We start from the raw sequence: 22,443 nt of genomic DNA on the forward strand, positions 1-22,443 counted from the left end.
AGGAGTAGGCAAGGACTTCATGACCAAAACACCAAAAGCATTGGCAACAAAAGCCAAAATAGACAAATGGGACCTAATGAAACTCCACAGCTTCTGCACAGCAAAAGAAACAGTCACTAGAGTGAATTGGCAACCAACAGAATGGGAAAACATTTTTGCAGTTCACCCATCTGACAAAGGGCTGATATTCAGAATTTACAAAGAACTCAAACAGATTTACAGGAAAAAAACAAACAAGCCCATTCAAAAATGGGCAAAGGATATGTACAGACACTTTACAAAAGAAGACATATATGAGGCCAACAATCATATGAAAAAATGCTCATCGTCACTGGTCATCAGAGAGATGCAAATCAAAACCACATTGAGATACCATCTCACACCAGTTAGAATGGCAATCATTAAAAAATCTGAAGACAACAGATGCTGGACAGGATGTGAAGAAAAAGGAACACTTTTACACTGTTGGTGGGAGTGTAAATTAGTTCAACCATTGTGGAAGACAGTGTGGCGATTCCTCAAGGCCTTAGAATAGAAATTCCATTTGACCCAGCAATCCCATTACTGGGTATATATCCAAAGGACTATAAATCATTCTACTATAAGGACACATGCACACAAATGTTCATTGCAGCACTGTTTCCAATAGCAAAGACCTGGAACCAACCTTGATGATAAACTGGATTGGGAAAATGTGGCACATATACACCATGGAATATTATGCAGCAATCAGAAATGATGAGTTCATGTCATTTGTAGGGACATGGATGAATCTGGAGAACATTATTCTCAGCAAATGGACACAAGAACAGAAAATGAAATACCACATATTCTCACTCATAGGGGGGTGATGAAAAATGAGAACACATGGACACAGGGAGGGGAGTACTAAACACTGGGGTCTATTGGGGGGAAAAGGGGAGGGCCAGTGGGGGGGGGAGCTGGGGAGGGATAGCCTGGGGAGAAATGCCAAATGTGGGTGAAGGGGAGAAAGGAAGCAAAACACACTGCCATGTGTGTACCTATGCAACTGTCTTGCATGTTCTGTACATGTACCCCAAAACCTAAAATGCAATAAAAAATTTAAAAAAAAAGATTCATCTCAAGAATACAGACATCCTCCAATGAAAAATATTAATGTTATCAGAAGTTGGATAAATTAGTATGTCTAACAATCCATTTAACTCTTACAGACATTTCAGTAGAAATTAAATCATGTGATCTCAAAATATTGTCGCCAATGGAAAAGGCAAAGTGTTTTTCACCATGAAAGATCTTTCCGGTTATGTGGGATATAAATGATTGCCTCTAGGCCAATTTCATCCTTTTTGCTTATTTTATGAAAATGTATCTGGACCCTTAATTACTTTCTTAGTCACTTCATGTGAAGTTTTGCCAAGAGAGGGTACTAGTGAGACACGGAAAGGGCAAGAGGAGAGGCTTTTGCTTTCTGGGGTCCTCCTATGACATGGGGGCTTCCCCAGTGTGCAGGTCCTGCAGCAAATGCAGTTTCTCCTGTGCCCAGCTCCTACAGTGTACAAGAGAGGGCAGCAATCAGCAGGTTCCCTCAACACTCACCTTGGGTGGGTTTTTGGTAGATTGCCCCTGGCAAGACACCTCCCTAATAAGGTGGGTTGCTGATAAGTTCCATCAACAAGGTAACTTCCCTAAGACTTCCCTGCTTCCACTGAGCCAGAGCCAGGCCCTCCCCAACATGATATGGATTTCAGTCCCAGGGGGCCTCATCTTTGGGAATTCTATCGCACCATTGCACTCCAGCCTGGGTAACAAGAGTGAAACTCCATCTCAAAAAAAAAAAAGTAGTAAGTTCATAATACGTAATATTGTACCTGCTAGTCCTATATTCCTTAGAGTTGTCTTTACCTCTTATTTATCAATCTCTAACTTCCATTCCCTGGGTATATTTATAGTCCTTTATATTAAACTTTCCCTATTCAAATTATCATGCCGTTTCTCTCTCCTGACTGGATAAAGATTGATATCTGATTCTAGCAAATGAATGCAACAGAAAGCACTGTTTTCTAATTCTTCTTTGTGTACCTTAAGATAAATATTCCTACTTATAATTAACAATGATATAAAGACAAAAAGCAATCACATTTTTTTTGTAAAAATATTTTATTTACTAACTAAATAGCTTTTTACTCCCATACGAAAAATCAAAGAAAACCAAGTAAGAATGTTTCCTCATTTAATATTATTCATCCATAGGGAAAAAAATTCCAGTGGAAAGTACTAAAAGCATGAAGCAAATAAATTTGTGGAAAAAAATACTTGTCTAGTTTGTGCACAGCAGATAAATGAAAGAATTAGGTCAATTTTACAAATCACTACAAATGAAAAGATAAAAATCTCAACTAGTGAATGAGCTCCAGATGTTATTTTTGTTAATGTGAGTAGAAAATTATGTAAATAACAGGACAGATACAAATCAAGTAACATTAGGCAAGAAAGAGAGGAAGAAGAAAATATTTTCACACCTTATGAAATGGACTGACATGGATAACTGTCAGCAAACTATAATTTTATAGGCAACTTAAACTCTGAAAGCAGTCTTTGATGATTTTTAGAAATTTAATATTTTATATTTAGAATTACCTAAAAATTAGTTTGCCCACTCAATATAAAATTTCCAACTTATAAAGCTCTTTCTCACAGATTCGTACATGTATCAACAAAAAAAGTCACTCCTCTTCCCATATCCCAGATCCCAAATTGTGAACTTCTAGAACAGACAGCAAAAACGTGCCTATTAATTAGGGCAACATGGCAAGAAAAAACCTGGACATGATGGCTACAGTTAAAGATTATTGGGAGGATCTTAAAATCTCAGGCCAAGGGAGAAGCTAATTCTTTATTTAAAGGATCACTATATCCAAAGAAAAAACAGCAAAGCAAAAGCTCTGGTTACAAGACTTTAAAACCAGGAAGATCCATTATATATTCCAGAAGCAAAACAAAAAACCAACCAACAAACAAATTTTTTTAAAAATAGCCCTTAATAACTTCCAGGTTTTTTAAAGTTTAAAACAAACAAAAATGAATGAATTTCCCATGTATTTTAAGGGAAAATCAGCTCTTCCTGCCTCTAAACAGCTCTTCCTGCCTCTAGTTAAACAAATTCTCTAGTTGAAGGTTCTGAGTCTCCAATTTTAGAAAAAGTATGACTGCTTGACAGGCAAAATACAGGTTAAATATAAAGATAATTAGTAATTTGGCAACAAATTATAAACTCCAAATGGCCACAAGCACTGGAAAGTAACCATTAGTCAGAGTTAGTGGGGTCTGTGATCATGTGATGAGAGTTCTAGAGAAGTGCCACCTTCTGTTCTTAAAGTATGCACAGCTAGGTCCTTATCAATAAAGAAAAAAGAGAAATGGTTAGTATGACAGGTTGGATTATTGGGAAAAAGAAAAAAGAGAAATGGTATCACTGAACAGCTAAAGTAAAACTGAAAAAAAAGTTACTAACCAGTTATTTCCTTTAATTTCATTTATTTTTCCACAGCACATTCAAATCAGCACTTCTTACAACACAACGATAGATTCGCTAACTCTAGGTATTCTGTTTTCTTCTCCTAATGACTCACTACAAAAATAAGCAGGTATAATTTCTGTTTCTTTGAAAACTGAGATAAGTAACTTAAAGTATAATCTTACTTAACTTTAAAGACATACACAAAATATAAGCAGTTTTCCATGGCCTCACACATCAATTTGGATTAAATTTCACCTCAGTCACTTTGCTTGTCAGGTAACCTATCAACGGAAAAATATTTTGACATAAATTATTTTCTATTTCTCAGTTCTCTGTTTCAGATTTCAGAGGAGCAAGCTGAAGAGAGCATTTTCTAGAAATGTAAACACTAAGCAGAAGGCAGAAATGACAAATTGATTACTGTCAGTTTTAGTGGTCTTTGGCTCAAACTTTCCAACCCTGATCTCCATGACAAAGTACTCCTCAATAATCTTGCAGTAGGTGTAGCATCTTTTATCAAGGGATCAGCAGACAGTCTAAAATACCTTTTGACCATACACGAAATCATTTTTTTTTTTTTTTTTTTGATACAGGGTCTCATTCTGCTGCCCAGGCTGGAGTTCAGTGGCATGATCTTGGCTTACTGCAGCCTCGACTTCCCAAGCCAAAGTGATCCTTCCACCTCTGCCTCCCAAGTAGCTGGGACTACAAGTGTGCACCATGATGCCTTTTTTAAAATGTTTATTTTTAGAGACGGGGGTCTCACTATGTTGACCAGGCTAGTCTCAAACTCCTGGGCTCAAGTGATTCTCCCATATCAGCCTCCCAAAGTGCTGGGATTATAGGCATGAGCCACCATGCCCAGCCTGTATGGAATATTTTTTTAATGCTGTTTTCAACTGAAGTACTAGTAAGGTCTCAAAGCAAAAAGGACCAAATAAACAAAAGCTATAATCCTAATTTTAACAAGTTTTAATTTCTACAATTACAGCCACAGAGTTTTAAATTCTATTCTTAAAGGATTAGTATTTTGTTCTATGATTCGAATTTAATGAAAACTTCACAGTTTCTAATTATATAAAAAGATCTAATCTCATCATGGAGAACTATGAGTTTTGTCAAAATTTGTTTCTTATTTCAAATATCTATTTGAGAAATAATTTTCAAATAAATACATACTACGAATCAGTAATCAACCTGAAATATTTTTGACATGGAGACTTCTTCATGCCATTAAAAATGAATATGACCTGTATTAAGTGCAATTGTCCAAACCAATCAAGACATACAGAAAAATGCTCAGTGTCTGTTCTTCCTATAAAACAACGCAATAATTTATCTTATTTATTATTTCCCAAAAACATATTGGGAGAAAGTTAACACAGACATATTTAGAGCCAAGGATAGCACATATGTTTTATCCTGTCTACTAAGCCTGAGGGTCTGACTATAGATGCCAAGAATGTGATGCTTAAAAGGATGACCAGGCTCAGCATGAACACATACCATGATCAACTAATCATGCCTGCCACGGGCACAGAAAACACATACATCTGTTGTCATCACTAGTATGAATGTTATCAGTTGAAACACATTTGCTGAAGTTTGCTGCTGTAGTGAGTGAGTGCCCACTCAGCAAGTCACTGGGCACATGGCACCACCCAGCTGTGCCTATCCCTGCTGTGCAGAGGCACTGGCAGCTCAGGCAGGGTACTAGAACACAACTTCACAAAGCAACAAAGGTCCACACTCTCATATTCCTTAAACCAATACAACAGGTCTGAGTTTTGTCCACAAAATATAAAAATGTGCCATTTACTTGGATGGGGTTTAGAAAAATAATGGTTACAAAACAGAACTATTTCATTCTTTCTAGGACCACAAGAATAGGATGAAAACTGGTAATTATACTACTAAGAATTTCAAAGTCTTAATTTAGGCCTAGTCAACATTAGCCACATTAAAGGAAAAAAGATTTTTTTATCAACATGAAAGTTGATGAAGTATGCATATATTAGAAAAACATTAAAAATTTAAAGCTAGTTAGAAAATGCTTATGATATATAAGCAGTTTGAATAAACAACTCAGGTAAAAAGAAACTAGGTCTCTTTATTATACAAAACAAAGTTTTCTAGAGCAAACAAGTGTCAAATTGTATGATATTACTGGAATTATAATTCCATGATTGTGATTTCTAATGAAGAAGCCTGGCTAATGCTCCAGGTGCTATTACTACGATTTTACCAAACCTGAGTAAATTTGATGGAAAATAGTAAAACTGTAAGGACACAGGATTTAAAGAATCAGCAGACTTGAGTTCAGAGTACCATATAACCCCGAACTCCCTTAAACTCATAGAGGTTCATTTCTTCATTCTTCAAGAATATCTGTTGGTTTGCTGTAAACAATTAAACTACACTCACCTGTTTAAAACTATCTTAAGAATTTGAAAGTACTGTCCCACCAGGTGGCTATCATCAGAGAAGCCACATTTTCCTATGAGTTTATTGGATTACTAGACTTGGATTACTAGAAATGAGACAGAGCTGGCAGGGCAGTCCTGCAGACACACTACACATCAAGAATGTGGCCCTTTTTATTGGACAGGACTGCCAATAACAAAAGACCCTGTGGAAAACATGCTGCTAATTACATGGAAACCTGGTCAGTTTTAAATTCTGGGAGATACACTCTCCTTCATTTTGATTCCATAAACTTGAATGCAGGAAAAAGCAAGAAGACAGAACAAACTGGCACAGCTCTTAAAACTCAGGTGAGGCCAGGTGCAGTGGCTCATGCCTGTAATCCCAGCATTTTGGGAGGCGAAGGCAGGAGGATTGCTTCAGCCCATCAGTTCGAGACCAGCCTGGGCAACAAAGGGAGACTCCATCTTTCCAAAAAATTAAAAAATTATCTAGGCATGGTGGCCTGTGGTCCCAAGTACATGGGAGGCTGAGACAGAAAGATTGCTGGAGTCCAGGAGGTTGAGAGGCTCCAGTGAGCTGTCTATGTTTACATCACTGCAATCCAGCCTAGGCAACAGAGTAAGACCTTATCCACCCCCCCAAAAAAAGAAAGAAAGAAGAGGACTCACATGGAAGCAACGTCATGCCCAAGAAAAAACAAATCTGGATACTAATCATAGGCCCACGTATTTTAAAAATTCAACTCACATAATTAGCAATGATATAAATAATATACGGATATAGTTATGTTTAGGTGTCACGAGTGATATACTGGTATGAGGCCGAATGGGAATATGATGTCTATTCCTCCCTTTTCAGAAACACAGGAAGCTGTTTATAGCCACTGAAAAAGGCTAAATAATGACAGTTCACACAACCGACACTTAAATATTCACTGCCAGTTACATTGCTATCTGAGGAAAAAGAGGAAATTTAGTTTTCTCACTTTTTAAATATTAGATGCCTGACAGCTTTTGTTCTGTTAAATTCTTACCATATGCCAGGAGATGTTCTGTTTTGAATGTTCTGTTTTAAATGTATCAATTTATTTAAGTTTCCTATTAATCTTATAAGGTAGATATGATTATTGTTTCTTTTCAGAGGAGGAATTCAGCACAGAGCAGTTATAAAACTTGCCCAAGATCACACACCTCATTAGAGGAAAAGCCAAGACTTCGATCCGGCATTGTGGAACCAGAACTTTAATAAATACTCCACTGCCTAATAAGATAAAGAAAAAGAATATACATTGCACCTAATTGCTTCAAAAAACATTTACCACAGGCCTACTATATGTGCCATGCATATGTTGTTATATATTACATATATATCATAGATATGATATGCATAAAGTAACAAAGCTTTAAAGACACTAGATTCAAACTGAAGTTCATGGGTCAGTTTCTTAGTCCCTTTATGCTGATATAGTAAAATACCGTAAACTAGGTGGCTTATAAACAACACAGATTTTCTTCTCACAGTTCTGGAAGCTGGAAAGTCCAAGGTCAAGCCACTGTCAGACTCAGTGTCTAGTGAGGGCCTGCTTTCTGGTGGACAGATGGTGATGGTGCCTTCTAGCTGTGTCCTCCCATGGAGGAAGGGCAAGACAGCTCCCTGGGGCCTCTTTTATGAAGGCACTAACCCCATTTATGATGGCCCTACTTTCATGACTCCTCATGACCTAATCACCTCCCAAAGGTCACAACTCTTAACACTATCACATTGGTGATTAGGTTTCAATATGAATGGTGGGTGGGGGGAGATACAGGAACATTCCAACGACAGCACTCAGTCTCAATTAATTAATAATGTCAAGTATAATATTTACTTGACTTGGGTGTTTGTAGGACTGGAGGCAGAGAGGAAGCAAGGCCTAGAAGAGTAATCCACCCCTATTAAAAATAATATTGCTCATCAGGAAGAGGAAAGTTCTTTTGGGAAACATCTGGCTAATCTTTTTGGAAAACAGGTTCTGAAGAAATTCTTAAAGAGGACTGATTATGCAATTCTGGCTACAGTCAGTACCTACTATTTTCAATGGGGATTTCTTTCCATGGACACATGACTGACTCAGTTCTTAGGCATAACTGGGGCTAACACAAACCAAAATAGCCAGAGGCCTCATCCCAAAGAAACTGCAATATAAAGTTAGGTCTTGAGAATTATTTTCCAGATGCTGTAGATGTTCCTGAAAGGGTTCCTTTGGTTTCTAAGGTACAAAGATGGACAATAGGAGACTGCTCTTAGATCTGCCCTGGGCAGAACCCTGGAATTAATGAGGAGAGTGATATCTATCACTTTTGGATTCCAAGGAAGGAAAGACAAAATAGTATGAGGGCTCTTATGACACTTAAAAATGACAAGGGTACTTAGGTGGAGAGGAGCTGTTTTTTTCTGGTCTTGGTGACCAGGACTGACCCTCATTTATCTCCTTTCTATCCCCCAGTTCCCCCGGCCTACATCTTAGGTATCCAGAAGTCTCTCATATTGTCCCTTATTTGTGCAAAGGCCCAGAATCAATCATTCCCTGCCCTCTCCTATCACCAACAATAGAACTGTTCAGCCCAGAAGCATTCCTTTTCTATTCGCCACATCCTCCTCCTATTCCTTAAAGTGCCTAAAGTCAACTAAATATATAGAGTGAGGCTGGGCACTCATGCCTGTGATCCCAGCACTTTGGAAGGCCAAGGTAGGTGGATCACGAGGTCAGGAGTTCAAGACCAGTCTGGCCAACATGGTGAAACCCTGTCTCTACTAAAAACACAAAAATTAGTCAGGCGTGGTGGCGCATGCCTGTCATCTCAGCTACTCAGGAGGCTGAGGCAGGAGAATCACTTGAACCCAGGAGGCGGAGGTTGCAGTGAGCAGAGATGGAGCCACTGCACTCCAGCCTGGGAGGCAAAGCAAGACTCTGTCTCGAAAAAGACGGGGGGGTGGGGAAGGAAATATCAGATTAAAGTAAAGCACATTTAGTTAATCTACAGTTGGTAATATGAGAAGAGATAATTAGGGAAAGAACTTTCCTACTGTTCCTCTTAAACCACAGTGCCCTTCCCAGGGCTAGGGTGATCAGGTAGGTTAGGCAGCTGGGGCACAAATGTATGGGAGTGCCACTCTCATGTGCTGGCGCTGTGCCTGGACCCTGAATGATGCCTCCTTCTACTTCGTGCCCTCCTGCATGACTCACTTGCTTTCTTCTACAGGCTTTGTGCCACCTTGGTAAAGATGGTCTCAGGGGACAAGAAGGATAAACTTCAGCTGCTCTCAAGCCATTGCTTACAAAGAAAAACTCATTGGTTCTATCTTCCCTTCTAATTTATCTCTAATTTCTAATTTAATTTCTGACTTAAAACCCAAACTCTTCACTGGTGTCTGACCAACTCTCTCATAGAAAGAGGTCCAAATTTTGGACAGTAAGGAAGTCTTCTAGCCCCAAGGCCTCAGAATGGATTGGGCATCTGTTAGTCATTCCCGGGCCATGGCACACAGGGGCCTGGGCACCAGTACTACTGCAGGCACAGAACCCTGTGGGAATCAGGAATCCACCTACTTGCCCTCACTCCAGGACCAACACTCTCTCCATCAGTTTTTCTTTTGGATCAAAGAATAAATAACTGGCTATTTTACCCATCTTAAACAAAACAGCCCTCTTCTGATCCCTTTCCTCCCACTGATTATCTTCTCTTTTGCAGCAGAACTCCTTCAAGAACTGTCGATACTCACTTTCATTTTCTCACCTTCCATTCTCTATCAAGTTCATTCCTGCCAGGCTTCTGTCCCCACCATCCACCCAAACTACTGTTACTGAGATCACCAATCACCTCGCTAAATACAAGGGTCAGTTTGTCACTCCTTTCTCCTGATCTACTTTCTTCACTCTCTTCCAGGACACAGCACTTTCTTGGTTTTCTCCTGCTTCACGAGGGTGCCTTCTCAGTCTCCTCTGCTCTAGGAATTTTTAATGTTTGAGTATCCCCGGTCTCAATTATTAGTCCTCTCCTCTTCTCTATTTCTATCCATTCCCTTGGTGATCTCGTAGTCTCATAACTTGGAAGTACCATGTGCTTGACAAATCTCTATTTACATTTTTCTAGGTCAGACTCCTTTCTCACATCCAGATGCCTACTCAACATTGTCACTGCAACATCCACTAGCATCTCAGAATGAGCATATCTGAAGAACTCTTAATCTCAGTCCCCTAACCTGTGGTACCCACACCTTCTCATCTCAGCTCAAAACAACTAGAGTGCAATCTTTTGGTTGGTCAGGCCAAATGCATACAGTTATCCTTGACACCTCTCTCTCACAACCCATATCCAATCTGTCAGGAAATTCTGTTGGCTCTACCTCTACCCACCCTAGTATTATCTTTTGGGAGTCACTGCAACAGCTTCCTAACAGGTCTTTCTGCTTCTACACTTGTGCTACCCCTCCCCCACATAGTCTAATTTCAGTAAGGAAACCAGAAAGAAAAGAAAAATGCTACAAGTGGCATTGCTGCCTGCAACATGGTTTTCCAAATTGGGGAACAACTCTTGTTTAAGTTCTGAATCAAATACAATTTTTGCCTAATTTATATAACAATTATATTACTAGAAAATTCATTACTATTAAGCCTATCCAGAAATACTTTGTGTATACATGGAAAAATTATGTTCAGTTGTGTATTTCTCATTAGAAAAGCAAGGTGGCTCATTTGAAAGTCATTATGTGGAACAGTCCTGTGCACTATCAGATGCCCACCATCTCCGCCACCACTCATCCACTAAATGCCAGTAATAGCCTTCCAATCATTGCGACAACCAAAAATTCCCTTACAAATTTCCCAAACACCCCTGAGGGCAGAATCCCTCCTGCTTAGAAACACTACTCTAGAAATAAGATCTATGCTTCTGCAGGTACAGCTTTATTCTATAGTTTGATCATAAGAAGTGTTAACAACATATTGAAAAGCACAAAATTCCATCTGGAGTGTGGAATTAAAATTTATTCAAGAATATCCTCATATATCCTTGGTCCTCAGCCCAGATAGTCCCTTATCCTAACATGTCGGTGAGCTTGGATTTCTTGTGAGAAAAGGATGGTGTTATGATAGCTGGCAGCTAAGCATCACATTACTTGAAACTTGGGAATGCTGCTATAGAAATCCATTTTGTGGTAGGAAAAAGATGGGGAACTACCAGTGTGCAGGAGAAAAACACTGGACTGACTTGGAAGTCAAAAGACCTGGGCTGTAATTCAGGCTCTGTGAATATACAGATATATGTGCTCATTTGACAGAGCTTTATCTACTGGTTATGCACCAAGACCACCAAGATGAATAAAAGAGTGACTTGACCTAGAAGAGAAGGCTAGAGGGAACATGTCAGTCTCCAACTGTGTGTCTTGGTTTCTTCAACCTCAAATCTGAATCTCCAAAGTACCTTCCAAGTAAAAAACAAAATTAAGATTCTATGTAGATGCTTGCAATATGCCTTGGTATAGCATATGAAAAACACAAACAGAAGCAGACACTATGGTACTAGACAGCTGACTTCAAGCCACCTATTTGACATTATTTTATGTTCAAATGAGAACAGAAATAGTACTATATGAAATTACTATGTTACTAATATAAAAATCACTGTATTTCTACTTCTTAATATAAGAAAGATTGAGAATATACACTCAAATGATTCTTTGGATCAAAATAGAATAGAAATGACAGTATCAGCCTGTTTTTCTGAAGGCATTATTTGTTGCACCAAAAATAGTATGATCTTTAATCACAGTATCCCTTACATGATTCCCACTCCAACAAGGCAAATTTGCAAAGAATTTACACAGTAAAATTGTCTAGTAGCTACAGCAGCTCACAGGAGAACATGCTAAAGAGAATGGAACAACATTACATCAACTGGCTAGAAATGGTATAGCTTTTAATATTATCTATCTGTATCTAACATTTAAGTGAGAACATTTTAAAGTAATACCCTTTTGAAGAATGAGGATGTATTAAATATTTTATTTCTTGAGATGATAAAGAAATGATCAGGAATTTTAAAATGTAAATTTTTCTACTTACAGAGATGTGAAATTTAGGTTACTCCAAACTGTTAATACTTCTGCTTATCCTCCAACTAGAACTTCATGTACTTATATAAATAACTTTGATCCTTTCAATTACCATATGGCCCACTGCCACTAAGAGGTTGTTTCTATTAAACGCGAATAAGAATGCTGCTTTTAAGTCAGCCATCCTCTGGCCACACTCGGCTGTACTTGCTTTTTCCCAAACACACTTATGCCCCTCTGCCTGTCTGGGCTTTGCAGAGGCCACTTCCTGTGAGAGTAAGCCTCTCTAAAAAACCTACTCGCCTTTACAAACTCAGCTATACTGACATCAAAGAAGCAGCCCTCCTTCATCTCTGCACAGTTGAAGGAGCTCCTTCCGTGTTCCCATTCTGCTCTTGCACTATATACAACATGACTATTAATTACCTGCCTGTCGTTCCAGCAGATACTGTAAGCCTCAAGTCTAGGTAATACCAGGTCTGAGTAAGGATTTGCTAGTGAAGAGAACAACTATGAAAGACAATGGTGAAAAAGCCTTGTTCCTTTTACAAAAGATCCAAATTTTGAGGCCTATTACTTCCTCCAGTCTAATGTTATGCTGAAATTTGATCCCCAGTGTGGCAGAGTTGGGAGGTGTGGCCTAGTGGGAGATGTCAGGGTCATGGGGGCAGAGTCTTCATAAATAGATAAATCCCCTCCCCTGATGGTGAGTAAGTTCTCACTGTTAGCTCTGCCAGAGCTGGTTGCTGAAAAGAGCCTGGCACCTCCTCCCTCCCACCAACCCCTCACTTGTCAACCTCCACAGCACACGCTGGCTTGCCTGCACTTTCCACCATGAGTGGAAGCAGCCTGAGGCCCTCACCAGATGCCCAATCTTGAACTTTTTGAGACATCAGAATTGTGAGCCAAATAAACCTTTTTTCTTTACAAACTACCTAATCTCGGGTATTCCTTTACAGCAACACAAAATGAACTAAGTATTGTTATACTCTATTTAATAAGTAAGAACTAAAGCTCAGAAAGATGAATGTGACCTCATTTTGTCCCCTATTCCACTATTCCCACACTGTTCCACTCAATGGACAAGGGCTCCTGTTCTCTGAACGCACACTGTGAGTCAGAAACGATGTTGTATCTAGAGTGACTCTGGGTCCTGGCTGGAACAGAAATGGTTTAAACTGTTATTCTGGTGTAACTATCAATAGTGTCCTGGTTCACTCTCCAAAGCGTCTGGTTTAAACAACTGCCCGTAAGTATAAAAGACTGAAAGTCCATTTATACAGACTACTTATATGTAGTCTATGTCTAGAACAAAACAAGCATTTGGGAAAAACAGTACTATTTAAATAAAAAGGATAACAGTTACCATTCACTGAATTGTTTATATGCTAAGTCCCTTACATATATAGTTTAATCCTCAAACATCCAATAAAGCAGAATATTATATCCAATATTCAAGTAAGGAGACTGGAGGTCTTAGAGACCTAAAAGAGATCTTAGAGAAACCAAGTTATCCAGGGCACACAATTAATTAGCATGAGAAATGACTTGCTCCCAGATTAATCCTTCCAGAGGATACCTGGCAATTCTGAAACTACAGAACACAGTCACAGTTCCTTGAGGCATCCTGAAGGGAAGAAGAAAAGGATGAGAGATAAGGATGAAGCCAGGGACCAGGAAGAAATCAATGCTGCATGTGTGTGTGCATGTTTGTGTGTGTGTGCGCACATGCATGCATGTGTGTGCCTGTGCACGCGCGTGCACATATGCACCCATATTTGTCTTAATAGAAACCAATGAAAGAAAAGTTTTGATATTTAAAGCTTTAAAGGGCAAAACCGAAGACCACACATTGAAATAGATGACAAAAACAAATGAAAAAGTATTCAACTGATACAGAACTCTGGTCTTAGGAAGACCACCAGGAAACTGTCACATGTATTTTGAAACTGGAGGTTCAAGACAAGTTTCCCTATAATTTCCAAGGAGTGAGTATAGCCTAGCTGAAATCTGGGAGAAAGTGAAAGAAAGTAAGTGAGAGAGAGTCAGGGCATTAGTTGATACAATATGGTATTATGTGGCAATGAAAGCTGCATTTTTCCCATCTGATATGAACCTTAATATGGTGAGACTACATGTCCCTCAAAGGCAGAAACAATGGATTTCATACTATTCCAACATAACTTTCACAAAGCTCACTTTAGATAAAAGAAATTGACTTTACGAAATTATTTTAGTAGAGCTTAAAAACAAAAAAGATTTTATGTTCTAGCCTTGTCTTATTTTTACATATTTCTCTACTGCATGCAGGTCGATATAGGCACAGTCTCAATATCCAGGTATTAAAACCAGGTCATAGAGAATGACTTGACTAAGATGACAGTCACCAGTGCGAGGAGTAGAATCAGTTGCCCTCTCACACCTATCAGGTAATTACACACTGACATTTTTACAAACTCAGACAAATCAAAGAATGCAAGTCAAAAATAAATGGTCACCAAACTCTCCCCAATTCAACCTGCAATCTAATAATCTTATCTGCCTTTAAGATTATTCTGGCACTTAAAGAAACCAATCTGTAAACAAAACAAAAACCTAGCATAAAGCACACACACACAATATCTGTAAAAATTTAAAAAGACATAAATACACACCTTATACATACACATTTCTTTTTTCTGCAGAGAAACCCAAGAAATTGCTAACACTGATTACCTTTAGATAGAGGAAAAACAATGAGAAAGGAGGAAATCTTATTTTCATTTCATAACTTCCATTTTTTTTTTTCACTTTTTGTAGAGACAGGGTCTCCCTTTGTTGCCCATACTGGCCTCAAACTCAGGTGGTCCTGCTGCCTTGGCCTCCCAAAGTGCTGGGATTATAAGCATGAGCCACCTCATTTTACACCTTTCATTTATTGTATTACTTTTTTTCAATGAACAATTTAAATATACAATGAATAATACTTTGATTTTGCTAAAAACCTATTTTCCAAAATTTCAGAAAAATAAAACGTACCAGACATGTCATGTCAGAAGAGCAATTTTCTCTAGTAATCAATCCTTGCCTTTTTAGGGAAGGAATTAAACCTGAAAACTTTTTCAATAATATAAAATCAAATTTTATTTGAACTTAAAAATGGCTCATTTGTCATTAACTATACCTCTTTCTTTTCTTTTTTTTGAGACGGAGTTTTGCTCTTGTTACCCAGGCTGGAGTGCAATGGCGCAATCTTGGCTCACCGCAACCTCTGCCTCCTGGGTTCAGGCAATTCTCCTGCCTCAGCCTCCTGAGTAGCTGGGACTACAGGCACATGCCACCATGCCCAGCTAATTTTTTGTATCTTTAGGAGAGACGAGGTTTCACCATTTTGACCAGGATGGTCTCGATCTCTTGACCTCGTGATCCACCCGCCTCGGCCTCCCAAAGTGCTGGGATTACAGGCTTGAGCCACCGTGCCCGGCAACTACATCTCTTTCAAGAGCAGACCAGGATGCCCCTTGCTGCTGGGAATTGTCTGATCACGTTCCCCTGGGTGACCTGTGTCCCATGATAAGATAGGTCCAAGGCTGCACCACAGCAGTAGAGTCTGACCTTTCCAGAATCTTGAGTGCCACAGAGACCGAAGTTAATCCTAGTCACAAAAGGGTTGTGGAAGCCCACAAATCCATATATACTGTTAGAAAGAAAAAAAAGTCCACCATAAGAACTGTGTTCAGGAAGAACAGCAAAAAAACAAAGTAGTACTTAGTCTTCAAAGGCACAGTGTCTCACCCAGGGCACTTTTCTTAACTGCTAATCAAAACAATAGTATCCAAAGGGGAGGAAGTGCAGGAGCAAATAACAAATCAAAATGGCTGTGGAATTAAAATGGCTGTCCTAATTATCCCATTTAAGACTTGAGTAAATTTGATTCAATGTCACTGACAATCAGTATTTGAACATTTAAACCGCAGTGGCACGGGATATGATAAGCATGCAGGAAGGGGATGAGATTTAAGCGCAGGGACTGTCATGGTTTGAATGTGTGCACCCCACAAAACTCATGTTGAAATTTAATTCTCACTGTAAAAGTATTCAGAGGTGGGACCTTTCAGAGATGATTAGGCCATGAGGCTCTGTCTTCATGAATAGATTAATCACATATCTTGGGACTGGGTTCATTATAAGAGAGTGAGTTTGATCCTCTCTGTCTTCCCCTCTCCCCCAACCCCTTCCCCTTTTACCCTCTCCCCCTCACTGTTTACCATGTAATAACACAACAAAAAGGCCCTCACCAGATGCCAGCATTTTGCTGTTGGTCTTCCAGCTTCCAGAATTCCTGTTCATTATAAATTGCCCAGTCTTGGGTATTCTGCTATAGCAGCACAAAATACAGCTGACCCTTGAACAATACAGGTTTGAACTGTGCTGGCCCACCTATACATGGATTTTCTTCAGCTTCTGCCATCCCTCAGAAAGCAAGACAAAGCGCTCCTCTTCCTCCTACCCCTCGTCCTCAGCTTATTCAACATGAAGACCTTTCTGATGATCCATTTCCGCTTACTGTGTAGTAAATATATTTTCCTTATGATTTTCTCAAACTATCTTTTCTCTGACTTACTTTGTTGTACAAATATACTATATAATACATATAACATACAAAATATGTGTTAATTGACTGTGTATGTTATTGGTAAGCCTTTTGGTCAACAACGGTAGTTAAGTTCTGTGGTAGTCAAGAGTTACATGCAGAATTTTGAATGCACAGGAGACTGGCGCTCCCTAACTCTTATGTTGTTCAAGGTTAACTGTAGACTAAGACTGGAACACATTGCTCTTTCTCATTCCCAGAGATGCTGATCCCTACACCTCCAGGAAGCATGGTACTGATAATCCAGACATACATTTCAGTCAAATCATTCACTAATAACAGCCCAGGAGTTACACAGTATATTCAGCCCTGCCTAGAAACTGTGACATGCCCCTTGTTATTCAATTCTGTGTACAGTTAAGTCTCAAGAAGTTTTGTTTTTTGTGTGTGTGTGTTTGAGAGAGGGTCTCCTTCTGTCAACCAGGCTGGAGGGCAGTGGCACAATCACAGCTCACTGCAGCCTTGACCTCCCAGGCTCAAGCAATCCTTTCACCTCAGCCTTCCCAGTTGCTGAGACTATAGGCATATGCCACCACACCTGGCTAATGTTTGTATTTTGTGTAGAGGTAGGGTTTCACCATGTTGCCCAGGCTGGTCTCAAACTCCTGGGCTCAAGTGATCCTCCTGCCTCAGCCTCCTAAAATGCTAGGATTACAGGCATGAGGCACTACACCTCGTTCCTCAATACATTTGTCCTTATGGTAAATGTATTTTTTACTGTAAATACATATGTATTTTAAAAGGCATATAATGAAATCACAGACATCAGGCCAACCTTAGACTTCAAAAAAAATCTATATTAAATTTTCTGATTATTAATATAGCACATACTTGATTTACATAATCTGTGTTTTAAATGAACACAGTTCCTGCAGTTTTGCCATTTGGAGAAAAATCATCATTAACACTTTACTGTGTTTCCACCCAGGATTTTATTCCCCCTATCTAGTTTTTTTTTTTAAAGGTTATATTATATCCTGATATTGTCACTTTTCAGGTTATTACTTTTTAAAAAAAGAAAAGAAAAGCAAGCAGATACTTCAGGTTATCATTCTTCCATTTCATTAAAGAGTTAAAAAAATCTATAGATAGGTAGATAAACTCTTTTATCGGCTACATAATAATTTGTCTTCTAGTTGTACTGTATGAGCATTCTTATCTTACTTCTCTCACTGCCAGAATTAGGAATCACAAAGGTCTTCAATACCCTGATGAACACAGATGCAAAAATCCTCAACAAAACATGTGCCAACTGAACTCAATAGCACATCAAAAAGATGATCCATCACAATCAAATGGGTTTTATACCAGGCATGCAAGCATGGTTCAACATTAGCAAATCAATAAATGTGATATATCACCTACGCAGAATCAAGGACAAAAATGATATGATCATCTCAATAGACAGAGAAACAGTCTTTGATAAAATTCAATATCCCTTCATGATAAAAACACTCAACAAACTAGACAAAGATGGAACATACCTCAAAATAATAAAGGTCATATACTATATACCCACAACTAACATCATACTAAATGAGGAAAATGGAAAGCATTTCCTCCAAGAAGTGGAACAAGACAAGGTTTCACCATACCTATTAAATATAAGTACTAAAGGTCCCAGAGAGAGAAATAAGCCAAGAGAAAGAAACAATGGACATCCAATGGTGTGCATGGTGGCTCACACCTGGAATCCCAGCACTTTGGGAAGCGAAGGCAGGTGGATTGCTTGAGCTCAGGAGTTTGAGACTAGCTGGGAAACATGGTAGGACCTTATCTCTGCAAAAAATACAAAAACTAGCCAGGTGTGGTGGCATACCCTCATGGTCCCAGCTACTCAGGAGGCTGAGGTAGGAGGACTGTTTGAGCCCCGGAGGTCAAGGCTGCAATAAGCTCTAAGTGTGTCACTGCACTCTAGCCTGGCTGATAGAGCAAGGCCCTGTCTCAAAAAAAAAATTATAAAAAATAGAAGGCCAAATTAAAAAATAGGAAGTCAATTTATTTTTATTCACTGATATGATCTATATCTAGAAAAACCTAAAGACTGCACGAAAAAACTCTTAGATTTGATAAACTAATTCATAGAGTTACAGAATACAAAATCAATGTACAAAATCCAAGAGTGTTTCTACACATCAACAGTGATAGAGCTGAGGAAGAAATCAAGAAGGCAAATCCCATTTACTATAGCTACCAAGAAAACAAAATACCTAGAAATAAATTTAACTGAGTTGATGAAAGCTCTCTATGAGGAAAACTACAAAATTTGAGGATGACCCAAACACAAACATCTTATGCTTATGTAAGAGAATTAATATTATTAAAATGATCATACTGCCCAAAACAATCTGCAGTGTCAATGCGATCCCTATAAAAATACCAACATAATTTTTCACAGAACTAGAAAAAACAATCCTAAAACTCATATGTAACCAAGAAAGAGCTTAAATAGCCAAAGCAATCCTCAGTAAAAATAACAAAGCTGAAGGCACATTACCTGACTTCAAAATATACTATAAGACTATAGTAATCAAAACAGCATAGTACTGATATAAAACCACACACAGATCAATGGAACAGAACAGAGAACCCAGAAGTAAATCCACATATTTGTACCCAACTAATCTTTGACAAAGCCAACAAGGACATACAAAGGGAAAGGATACCTTCTTCAATATATGGTGCTAGGAAATTAAATAGCCAAATGTATATGAATGAAACTGGACCCCTATCTGTCACCATATATACAAATCAACTCCAGATGAATGAGTTACGTTTATGTATAGGTTATTTATATGTGTGTCATGTATATGTTTTTGAATCTTCAATATTATTATGTGCTAAATATATTTCTTTGTTAAGTATTAAAAGTGAACAAATCTTTAAGCCTACATCAGTGTGTATTCTTTTTTAAAAGGTCCACTAAGGGCCACAAAAAAATTGTTTTAATTAGGTACTGATTTTTTTTTTGACTTGAAATATTTTTTTACATAATACAGATATTAACTCTATTTGGGTTGTTTGTTTGTTGAGAAGGAGTTTTGCTCTTTTACCCGGGCTGGAGTGCAGTGGCATAATCTCTGCTCACTGTTACCTCCACCCCCTAGGTTCAAGTGATTCTCCTGCCTCAGCCTCCTAAGTAGCTGGGATTATAGGTGCCCACCACTATACCCAACTAATTTTGTATTTTTAATAGAGACAGGATTTTGCCATGTTGGCCAGGCTGGTCTCAAACTCCTGACCTAAGGTGATCCACCCACCTTGGCCTCCTAAGGTGCTAAGATTACAGGTGTGAGCCACTGTACCCAGCCAAATCTATTTGTTATATATTGTAATTAAATAATATAATGTCATACAGACATGTACTGCATAATAACGTCTTAGTCAATGATGTACCACATATAGTCCCATTAGATTACACTGGATCTGAAAAATTCCTATTGCATAGTAACAGTGTAGCCATCATAACATGGTAGTATAATGCATTCATTACTCAAGTGTCAGTGGTGATGCTGGTGTAAGCAAACTCCTTGCACTGCCAGTCTTAAAAAAGTACAGCACTTAGAATTATGTACAACACATAATATTTGGCAATGATAATAAATGACTATGTTATCAGTTTGTGTATTTACTATACTTTGTATCTGTACTTTAGAGGGTATTCCTACTTATTTTTTTTTAAAAAGTTAACTGTGAAACAGCCTCAGGCAGGTCCTTCAGGAGGCATTCCAAAAGGCCTTGTGATCCTAGGAGATGACAGCTCTATGTCTGTTATTGCCCCTGAAGACGTTCCAGCATGACAAGATGTGGAGGTGAAAGTGATATTGGTAATCTTAACCCTGTGTAGGTCTAGGCTAAAATGTGTGTTTGTGTCTTAATTTTTAACAAAAAATTTTGAAAACAAATAATTTTAAAAATAGAAAAAAGCTTATAGATTAGAAATATAAATAAAACATTTGCACAGCTGTACAATGTATTTGTATTTTAAGCTAAATGTTATTACAAAGAATCAAAACATTAAAATCTGAAACTTCATAAACTAAAAAGATTATAAAGTGAGCTGCGATTAATTTCATATTGAAGTATAAAAATTATTAACAATCTGGGCACATTGGCTAAAAATTTTTATTTTTTAAAAATTAAAATTAGGCCTGTAATCTCAGCTCTTTGGGAGGCTGAGGTGGTGGACTGCTTGAGCCCAGGAGTTCAACACCAGCTGGGCAACATAGTAAGACCTTGTCTCTACCAAAAAAACTTAAAAATTAGCTCAGTATGGTAGAATGCGTTTTTTAAAAATTAAAAGTTAGCTGGGTGTGGTGAAATGCATTTGCAGTCCCAGCCACTCGACAGGCAGAAGTGGGAGGATCACTTGAGCCCAGGAAGTCAAGGCTGCAGTAAGCTGTGATAATGCCACTGCACTCCAGCCTGGGTGACAAAGACTCTAGTCTAAAAAACAAACAAAAGGCAAATTTTTAAAGTAAAATTTAAAATAAATGTGCAGCTTAAGTGCACAATGTTTATAAAGCCTACGGTAGAGTGCAATAATATCCTAGGCCCTAACAGTCACTAAACCCTCACTCACTGACTCACCCAGAGCAACTTCCACACATGCAAGCTCCATTAAAAATACTGTATAAAAGTGGTATACCTGTATGGGGTAATACCCACTTTTATACAGTATTTTTACCCTACTTTTCTATGTTTAGAAACACAAATACCTACCACTGTATTACAATGGCCTACAGTATTCAGTACAGTCACATGCTGTACAGCTTTGGAGCCATGGGCCATCATATATAGCTTGGGTGTGTAGGAGGCTGTACCATCTAGGTTTGTAGAAGTACACTCTATAATGGTCACGCGGCAACAACAATCACTTAAAGACACATTTCTCAACATGTATTCCTGTTAAGTGACAGATGATTGTATATTACCAATGTAATTATATGTTAATACTACAATGTGATCACATATTACATAAAGAAAAAAATTTGAATGCGACTTGAATATTTTCCCCAGATGTCTACCTTTTTATGATTTGACATAAGCAAAATTAAATTATTTTAATTTTTAATATCATTACACATATGAATTGTTCAGTAATTTTAACCTTTGCTTCTGTTTTAGTACATTCTTTCTCCCAAACCCAAGACCAGATATTCGAATACACTCTTTTCTGATATATGTATTACTATATTTACATTCATTATTTGCAGTGGCACCTTTATCAATACAAGATTCTTCTGCGCTTTCCATTCTGCTCCAAGTATTTGCCTATTTTATTAACATCGCACCATTTTCAAATTAATATACAGCATTACAATGCTGCATTATTCTTCTTTACTGTATAAACATTTATTGGCTCTTATTTATTCTATAAAAATGTAAAATAATTCAAAATCACTGATCTGTGAGAAATTCCTGAGATTTTGATTGGAATTATATTAAACTTACAAATCAATATAAAATATTAAAAGTAACTAAAGAATTGTCTTCCTATCCAGAAACGGTCTCATCATGATCCTCAGAGAAAAGTTTACTAATTTCCTTTCTACAGGTGATTCACATTTCTTACCAAGTTTAATCCCTAGCATATTTCTTGCTGCTACTATCAATGGGCTTTTTTCTCATAGTTTTAAACTGGTTATTATTACTATACACAAAAGATCATGATATTTACATGATTTATAATGGAATCCTACCAAACTCTATTTTAGTTTATTGTCCTGGGAACTTTCTATTACCTGCAAATAATTTTTATTCTCCCTTTCAATAGTTCTCTGTCTCTGTC

The 22,443-nt window shown here is 38.1% G+C and overlaps 1 protein-coding gene across 2 annotated transcripts in view; it reads right to left on the reverse strand.

Moving 5' to 3' along the window:
* RASSF8 (Ras association domain family member 8) overlaps nucleotides 1–7,568 on the reverse strand; it is a 67,301-nt gene extending 59,733 nt beyond the window's left edge. Inside the window, exon 1 of one of the 2 annotated variants that reach the window (XM_035256029.3) lies at nucleotides 7,445–7,568. The gene's annotated coding sequence lies outside the window, so the exon portion shown is untranslated. Of the gene's footprint in view, nucleotides 1–7,401 lie in introns of both variants that reach the window. The other variant, XM_054238256.2, reaches the window with a different exon arrangement.
* Nucleotides 7,569–22,443: the final 14,875 nt, after the last annotated feature.

The sequence above is a fragment of the Callithrix jacchus genome, chromosome 9 (genome assembly GCF_049354715.1).
Source record: "Callithrix jacchus isolate 240 chromosome 9, calJac240_pri, whole genome shotgun sequence".
NCBI lineage: Eukaryota > Metazoa > Chordata > Mammalia > Primates > Cebidae > Callithrix > Callithrix jacchus.